This window comes from Pteropus alecto, unplaced genomic scaffold (genome assembly GCF_000325575.1).
Source record: "Pteropus alecto unplaced genomic scaffold, ASM32557v1 scaffold40, whole genome shotgun sequence".
NCBI classification, from domain to species: domain Eukaryota; kingdom Metazoa; phylum Chordata; class Mammalia; order Chiroptera; family Pteropodidae; genus Pteropus; species Pteropus alecto.
In genome coordinates this window covers 2,944,256-2,952,701 of record NW_006431919.1, presented here as the reverse complement: position 1 = coordinate 2,952,701, position 8,446 = coordinate 2,944,256, and the positions used below count along the sequence as shown (strand labels likewise).

Here is an 8,446-nt window from a genome sequence, read left to right as displayed (position 1 = left end):
GCGGCATCATTATTCCTAGTTCCACGGCTGCTAAAACTGAAGAGGGTTTGGTTTGTGGGCCACGTCAGGGAACATGTAAGAGCTGCCACGTTGTAGGGCTGGCTTATTGGGCTTTCCTCCTCCTTCAGAAAAGATATCCAGGCGTGTGGGGTTTCAGAAGAGAATTGGTGCCTGCATGTGAGTGTTCCCTGGACCTGGACCAGCAGCTGCAATATTATAGAGACAGGGATGGGAGGAGACAGAACCAATCAACAGTCGAGCTGCTCTAACCCTGCCCCGGGCAGCTCAGAGAGAGCTCAAGCCAGAGGGAGCCCTGCGCCCTCAGCCAGGGATACAGAACCCCAGAGAAAGGCTAAAGGTTATGAAACCTATAATAAAATCTTTAACATTTAGAGAGTCCTTGTCCACATCAGCAGCAAAAGAGAAGGTATTTTCTCAGTATGCTTTAATAGGCCAAAGAATTCATTTGCTTGAGTCAAGTCCCAGCTCTGCCATTAACTGCCCAGGTAAGCTAGGACAAGTCACTTCACCTTCCCAAAGAGTTTTCCATGGAACACAAGTTCCGTGGGACACATTCAGAAGTTCGTGAAAAAGAGCTCTGTAATGGTTAAATGGAGTGAAACAGGTTTCTTTTCTGAGAGACTTTTCAGAGCCTTTAATGCTCTCATGTGCCTCCAGCATATCATGAAGAGGGTGACCAATGCCACATTACCCAAACCCACTTGAACCCAGGGTTCCCCTTTTACTCTGAGGACTAATATTTGGTGGAATACACTTTGAAAAATGTTGAATGATTCAACAATCTAATGATAAGGTAGCTAACATTTATTGATAGCTTATATCACAATATGCAACAGTGAGCCGAATGCATTAAATACGTGATCTCGTTTAATCTCAAGAACCTGAAGTGGGAGATTACCCTCTACACTTGAGGAAACTGAGGGTGGAGGTTAAATAAGATGCATTATGATTTCCAGAGTTAAAAAAAACTCCCTGAGGGACCCACACCCAGAGATCTGACTCCAAAACTGAGCCCTTTAACTTTGCTCTTGTGTTTACCATCTCTTTAAAACCCATGCTCAATGAGGGAGATGATTTTATAAACTATATAAATGTCTAAGCAATATAGTGTATACTTGAAACGAATTTTTTAAAAAAAACTAACTAAAAAGAAAATAGAACCACAGTATGATCTAACAATCCCAGTTCTGGGGATATATATCTGAAGGAAATGAAATTACTATCTCGAAGAGATATCTGTACTTTTGTGTTCATTGCAGTATTATTCAAAATAGTCAAAGGTCGAAGCAATGGTGATGTCTATCCGTGTATGAATGGATAAAAAAATGTGATATATATAGTGGAATATTATTCAGTCATAAGTAAAAAGAAAATCTTGCCATTTGTGACATGGTGATTATGCTAAATGAAATACATCAGACAGAGAAAGACAAATTCTGTATATCACTAATGGGTAGAATCTAAAAAAAGCCAAATTCACAGAAATAGAAAGTAGATTAGTGGTTGCCAGGGGCAGGAGGGTGGAGGAAATGGGGAAATGTTGGTCATTGGTCAAAGGGTACAAACTTCCAGGTATAAGATGAGTATGTTTTGGGGATCTAATGTACAGCTTGATTATAGTTAACCATATTATCTTATATATTTGAAAGTTGCTAAGAGAGTGGATTTTAAATATTCTCACCACACACACACACACACACACACACACAAACATAATTATGTGAGGTAATGAAGGTGTTAACTAACTTGTGGTAATCATTTTCTAATATATATGCGTGTATCCGATCATCATGTCTGCACCTGAAACTCATACAATGTGGTGTCAATTACATCTAAATAAAGCTGCAAACAAACAAACAAACAAAAAACCCCATACTCGCTTGAGGCTTATACTGACTTTGTACTCAGGAGGGCCAAGTATTATAATCATGCTCATTTTATGAGCCCTGAAATAGAGGTGGGGAGGAGAGGTAGCCACTCAAAGACAGACTACAGGCAGGGCCCAAGGGCACAGGTCCTGCTGAGGGCCCAACCCAACTTAGAACTCAAATTAACGCTTCCCTTTGGGTGTGTTTGTGTCAATATGAGAAAGTGCAGCCAACACGTTGTAAACCATTTGTCACCTCAGTGAAGAGGGGGTTTCTGTGAGGAGAAGGCAAACTCTCACTGGAACCCGGATGGAGGCAGCTAAAATAGTGGGAAGAGTCTTGGACCAAATGCTGAGTTTGGAGTTTTCATTTAGGCTCTACATGGGCCAGCTGGGTGACCTTAGACAAATCCCTGAGGGACCCTCTGTCTACTCAAGCCCAAAATGTGCTTAGTGAATCCTGACTTCTCCACCTTATAGACCAACTGTGCTACCCAATAAGATTATGGGTATAAAAGTCCTTTGTGAACCGTAAATTGCTGAGGGAAAGATCTGAAGCTGCTCAGTTGCTCAGTGGGAGTGATGTGAGTGGGGAGGGGTGCCGAAGTGAAATTTCATCCTCTTCTCTGGCTGGCCTTGTCCTGGTCAGCGGCCACTCTGCCCAGGGGACAAAAGGCCAGATGACAATGAGGTCTTTGTGATCTTCAGCCAATGGGAGGGCCTGTCGGGGGAAAGATACAGTAACAAGAGGACAGGCTGAGTCAGTCTCCATGCGCCCAGGCCTTCTTAGCTTGGCAACCTTGACTTTAAGCCAGGTATCAGAGTTTTGATACATAATCTCAGCCCAAAGGGATCAACCTGTCTAGTCCCTTCCCCTAGAGGTTCGGGGCAGCCAGAACTGGCTTCATTCTGGGCCTGGAGTTGGGAGGCCAGGGCTCTAGGCCTAGCTGTCCACGCTGACCTTGGACTCTATGATCCTCAATTCTCCCAGCCGTACAAGAAAGGCGTAGGATCGGGTTTGGCCTAAAGACCCTAATAGCTCCAAGCTTTGAAGGAATAGGAGAGATTCAGCCTGAGCTTGAAGGATGGGTGGGGTTGGGGCAGATGGCAGAAGGATGCAGGCTCATCTAGAGTACGGCATAAACAGAGGCATGGACAAGGAAGCAATGGAGAGTGGGGGCAGCGGTCTGGATTTGAGCTACTTCTGTGGGTTCTGGCTTCATGACTATGGGACTTCGAGCAAGTTATTTAATTCTGTGAACACGTGTATCATCATTTTTAAAATGGGAATGGTAATTGTACCCAGCTATGGTAGACAAAAACATGGCCTCCCAAAGATATCCATGTCCTGATCCCTATAACTGAGTGTAAATATGCTACCGTACATGGCAAAGGGGACTTTGCAGATTAAGAATTCTGAGATGGGAAGATTATCCCAGATTATCCGGATGCGCCCAATGCAATCAGAAGAGTATAAAGGGAGTTAAGAGGATCAAAGTGAACAAGGTAATGTGATACAGAAGCAGAGACTGTAGTTTCATGCTTAGAAGATGGAGGATGGGCCATGAGCCAAGGCATGCAGGTGGCCTCTGGAAGTTGAAAAAGGTAAGGAAAACAGATTTTTCCCTCAGGCCTCCAGAAGAATCACAGCCCTGTCAACACCTTGCTTTTAGGACTTCTGACCTCCAGAACTAAAGTAATATATGTGTTTTAAGTCACCAAGTTTGTGGTAATTCATTATTTATTATAATTTATTATAAATGTTATATTTACTATGTTGCTATAATTTAGGGAAACTAACAGACTACCTAAGTATGTATATTAAATGAAGATTAAATGAGATAATGGATGTAATATATTTTGCCCAACGTCTGCTCAGTAATACTGGATAGTACTATCTCTCTTCCCAGCTTAGTTATAATTGTTCCAACAGGACCTGGTCCCCTACAGGCTCTCAAGTTCCCACATGCGAAATTTGTCAAGGCCCACTCAACACTGATGGCCTGGAGAGGAGAACCACTGAGACCCTGACACTGTTTCCGATATAAGGCCTTAGGGGATGGTTCTGGCACTGGTTTTATTCATTTAACTTTCTGCTTGGTTACTTTCCTCCTTGCCAGAAACCAAATCAACAGAGCCTACCTGGTCTCTTTCCCAAGTTCTCTGCCTTCTCCCTTTCCATATTATTTAAACCCAAATTCTTCAAGATCTACATCGTTCAGGAAGCCTTCTCTGCCTGTTCCAACCCAGCGTTCCCGCCACTCTGACTCCCTGAGATCAGCCTCAGAATCTGTACCACTCACGTATCCATAAGGCATATCCTCGCAGGAAGATCCAAAGCTGCTTGAGGACGAGGACCAGATACTAATTCTCATACCGCCGGGAGCGCCAAGCATGCAATAAATATTCAAGCAAGACCTGTTGCACCAAGAAGATCGTGTAGCACAAGTATGAACCAAGTTGAATGTAGAATTGGCCCGCCTACACCACTCTTACCCAGGTGGTCTTGGGCAGGTGGCTTATCTTCTTTGAGCCTCTGTTTCTTATTAGTAAAATGAGCACAGTAACAATACCTAAGTCAAGGGTTGCTGTGAACTTGGCTACTGTTACTTCTGTAATTAGTATCAATATCATGGACCACCTTATCAGTTCTATACTGATGACACAGATCCCCCAGCTAGAAAGCTAATCTCTTATGCGCCTATTAGTGGTGCAGCAAGAGTTAGAGTGGTTATTTTTAGACCATATCCCAAATCATCAGCAATGATGCCACCAGTGGCAGCTTCTCTTGTCTGTACAGAGGCGAGTCCTGGCCTTGCCTTAGTCACAGATACAACCCCTTTGAACTGCTTTGCCCTTCTCAGCATTGCCTAATGTTAGAGAGGGCTCTAGTAAAGATCACTGGTCATAAAGTTAAGACATGTGGGCCTGGCTCTGCCCTGGGGCCCCTTGAGTAATCCCTTGTCCCCTCCAGGCCCTAGTTCCCTCCTGAAAAAGCAGGAGGTTGTCCTAGGTGATTCCTGCCAGCCCTTCCAGCCCTGGCACTCCATGAGTCTGTTTAGGCAGTGGCCCCAGAACCCATGAGGCAGAGGGGGTTGGGGAGTCTGGTCAGGATAGCCCACCACAAGGAGAGAGGAGGAGAGAAATGGAAGACAGAGACAGATCTGGGCGGGGGGTGGGGGGAGGTGGGGAAGGAGGAGACAGAGGAGGAGGAGGGACCATAGGGTGGAGGGGGAGACAGATCCAGCCCAGAGTTCTGAGTGGTTTCCTGTTGCCTGGCTCTAAACCCCTCCACATTCCCGCGGACCTTCAGACCGCCGGAGAGAGCTCAGCCTGCTGCCTGCCTGCCACTGAGGTATGCACGACCCCTGCCCTGCCTTCTCTTCTCCGGCCCGCATCAACCCCTGCACCCTATTCACCCATCCAGCGAGTGTACAAGGGAGGGGAAGCTGTGCTAGGAGGTCTGGAATCAGAGACAGGGGTTGTGCTTCTCCTTTGGGCTTCACTGCTTGTCCCCTTGAGGGCAGGGGCCCCCGACTCCCTCCCTGTCTGTTGCTTTTCAGGTACAGTCAGTATAACTTGGTCTCCCTTTTAGGTTTGCAGAAAATAATCTCCATATGTCTTGGAGGGAGTATTCTCTTTCTGTGTCTGTCTTTGGTTTCAGAGGCTGCCTGCCTGTCCTCTTTGCTACCTTTGCAAATGTGGCCGCCTCCTCCTTTCCCGGGAATCTGATCTGGTCACAGCTGCAACAAGCACCGGCTTACAGCCAGTGTCTGCCCCGCTCCCTACTGTAGGAGAAGAAACTTCTTAGATTTGGTTCTTGGTCAGGGGCTCTTTTCCAAAAGGGACTTAGTATGCATGATAAATTCATCTCTGGAAGGCAAAAGGGATCTTCATCTTTAATTAGCACGTCTGGGAAGGCTCCTGTTTCCCTCAAATTGTCCCCAAACATACACACAGATTCCTGAGGCACAACCAGTCTGTCTTGGGTTAGGCATTGTTCCCTCCCTGGGCCCCGAGGAATGCCAACACAGGAACTCACCAGCAGTAGCCCTTAGTGTGTTTAGATCTGAAGACCCCAGACATCTGGTATCCTCCAGCCAGGGTGCTGGGTCTCATGGGAAGCTGGGTGCTGGGAGGATGTGCTGAGAAGTGGGGAAGGGGAAGGCAAGGCAGAGAGGGTTCCAGGACAGCTTTTTTCACACCTCCTTGTTTTGAGAAGCCCAAACCCTACACAGGACTGGTGTCTAGCCTTTTAGGGTGTTAGGTCTTCTTCAGATGAACCTCTCCCTATCTTTATCCTTTTGGGCTCCATTGGTCAGTTGATAAGTGGACATCCCAAGACCTGCAGGACACCAAGGGAGAGGGGTGCTGGAATGAGGCATGTCTTCCAAGCAGCCCAGTCTGCCCAAAAGGGAACAGAGAGGTGCCCATTTTCCTCAGGAAAGGACATCGTTCTATACGGAACGTGCAGAAAATGTTTTCACCAGCCATTCTCTAAGGTTAAATTTCTATGCACCCCAGCCTTGATGGTAGAGTGAGAATCAGAAGCAAATCAGAAGCAGAATGGCAGACTTTAGGCTCACATTTATGTGTGGTCTTAGGTAAGTGTCTCCTCTGGACTTAGTTTCCCTATCAGTAAAGTAAGAAGAGTGGACTTGGCAGTCTCTGGGGTGTCTGACGTCCTCTGAAACTTTCAAAGGAAGGTCTCTTAAACTGGGATCTATGGACTGGCCTTCGAATGGGCTTCAAGGCATCTACAAGCCCCTTAAAATTGTGTATACAGTAGTGTGTGTGTGTGTGTGTGTGTGTGTGTATTAGAGACAAACAGAGAGCACAAGAGGGTGTTCACAGCCTTTAGTCTTAAGATATTCTCAAATGGATGCATGACCTCCAAAATAGTCAGAAGGCATGATGTGAGAGGAAGAGTGTGTAGGGACTGGAAGTAAGCAAATATTTATGTGCAGGAGGGTGAAAATTTTTGAAATGGGAGTGGTCGGGGGAAGATAGAGTTAACTCCCGCAGCCATCAGCTGCCACATCGACAAAGCCTGGAGCAAAGGGAGGGAGGGGTGAAAGGGGGATGCCTGGGGAAGGAATCAACTTTTGAAACTTTCTCCAAGTCCCACCCACCGAAGGCTCTTCTTTGCCATGACTCACTCTAGGAGGAATGCGAGTTGCCACGGTAACCTTTTTTTCCAGGGTCCCCGCCTGCTGGCTGGGAGGGGATGCTGGGAACACTCAAGAGTATATCAGGCTCATTTTGAATGTCCCCCACCCCACTGTGTCCCCAAATACCAGAAAAACAGACTCTAGGCCCTGCCCTAATGATATCCAAGGACCCTCTGGACAGCTGTGGGACTGTAATAAGCTTCCCAGACATGGTGTTGAAAAACCCGAGTTTTAGTTCCACCTCTGCCTCAGAGGTGCCGTCTGACCTTGAACTAATCACTTCTCCTTTCTGATAGGTTTCCTCCTTGGTTAAAGAGTAGTAACAGCAGCCACCTCAAAGGAAAATTATATGGGCAAAATGGGACAATGCACAGGGGAAGCGTTTACTGAATGGTGGCCCTCCCACCTAATGCAATGGGTTTTTATGACCGATGGATTATGGCATCCAAAGAGTTGGTGAAATCGTTTATAGTTTTTTTCTCTGGCAGCTCCATCTTGCGAGTTGTATATAGCTTCCCTTTACTAAAAGTGCGGGGAGGCATATTAAAAATGCATTGTTTAAATTCATTTTGATGTGGGCACTTTTTTGAGTCCCAAGAATGTTGTATCCTTCAGTGTGGAAATAGCACAAGCAGAGGTGAGTCCTCACTCACAGGGAGTGACACTGGGAAAGACCCTTCCCTTCTCTGGGCCTCAGTTTCTCAACCTGTTAAACGGGAGAATCTAAGCTAGATGGTCTCCACGTGCTCTTCCAGCTCTGAAGTCCTGCAAACCCAAATCCTGGATGTTGCTTTCATTAGAAGGAATAGCCGGCCTATATTTTTACTATCTCCTGTTCCCCTAGTTAAAAAGGAAACAAGAGAAGAGGGGCCAGGAGATCTTGGGTTGTATCACGGTCCTGCTAAAATCTTTATCCATCTGTAGAGGCTTGTCAATCAATAGCACGGCTAGGGTTTGCTATTCACAAGAGCAGCTTTCCTTGCTGAAAATAAGCTATAAATAGGAAAGGATGGTGGAGGAGAGGAAAGAGCTGAGGAGGTGACGTAAACAGGAGAATATTTGTTTTTTGAGGTTATTTAGATAGGTAGCTAAGTGCAGAGATAAACAGGGACAGACACAAACCCACTAGGATGAACAGTATAAACATTGGTTTCACCAACAGGCACCTACGGACACAGCTAAAAATAACTGCCTTAATATATGAGCAGACCCAGAAGGTCATGCACTCAGATACCTCTCTCTGAATGACATCTTGATTCACAGACAAGTTCCAGGTGAACATCTTGATGCATATTCAAACTCTGACCCTTGCCTACATAAGCTGAAACAGACATGCTGTGTGTGTCTACCACAGGTAGACACACACAGGCACACATATAGAGCTACA

At 46.0% G+C, this 8,446-nt stretch overlaps 2 protein-coding genes across 4 annotated transcripts in view; one reads left to right on the top strand and one right to left on the bottom strand.

Moving 5' to 3' along the window:
• SLC36A1 (solute carrier family 36 member 1) overlaps positions 1–8,446 on the bottom strand; it is a 245,499-nt gene that overhangs the window by 38,827 nt on the left and 198,226 nt on the right. The gene's annotated exons all lie outside the window — the stretch shown is intronic.
• Positions 5,100–8,446, top strand: part of SPARC (secreted protein acidic and cysteine rich) — a 20,777-nt gene continuing 17,430 nt past the window's right edge. For both annotated transcript variants that reach the window (XM_015585246.2, XM_006906429.3), the window contains exon 1: positions 5,100–5,243. The gene's annotated coding sequence lies outside the window, so the exon portion shown is untranslated. The remainder of the gene's footprint in view (positions 5,244–8,446) is intronic.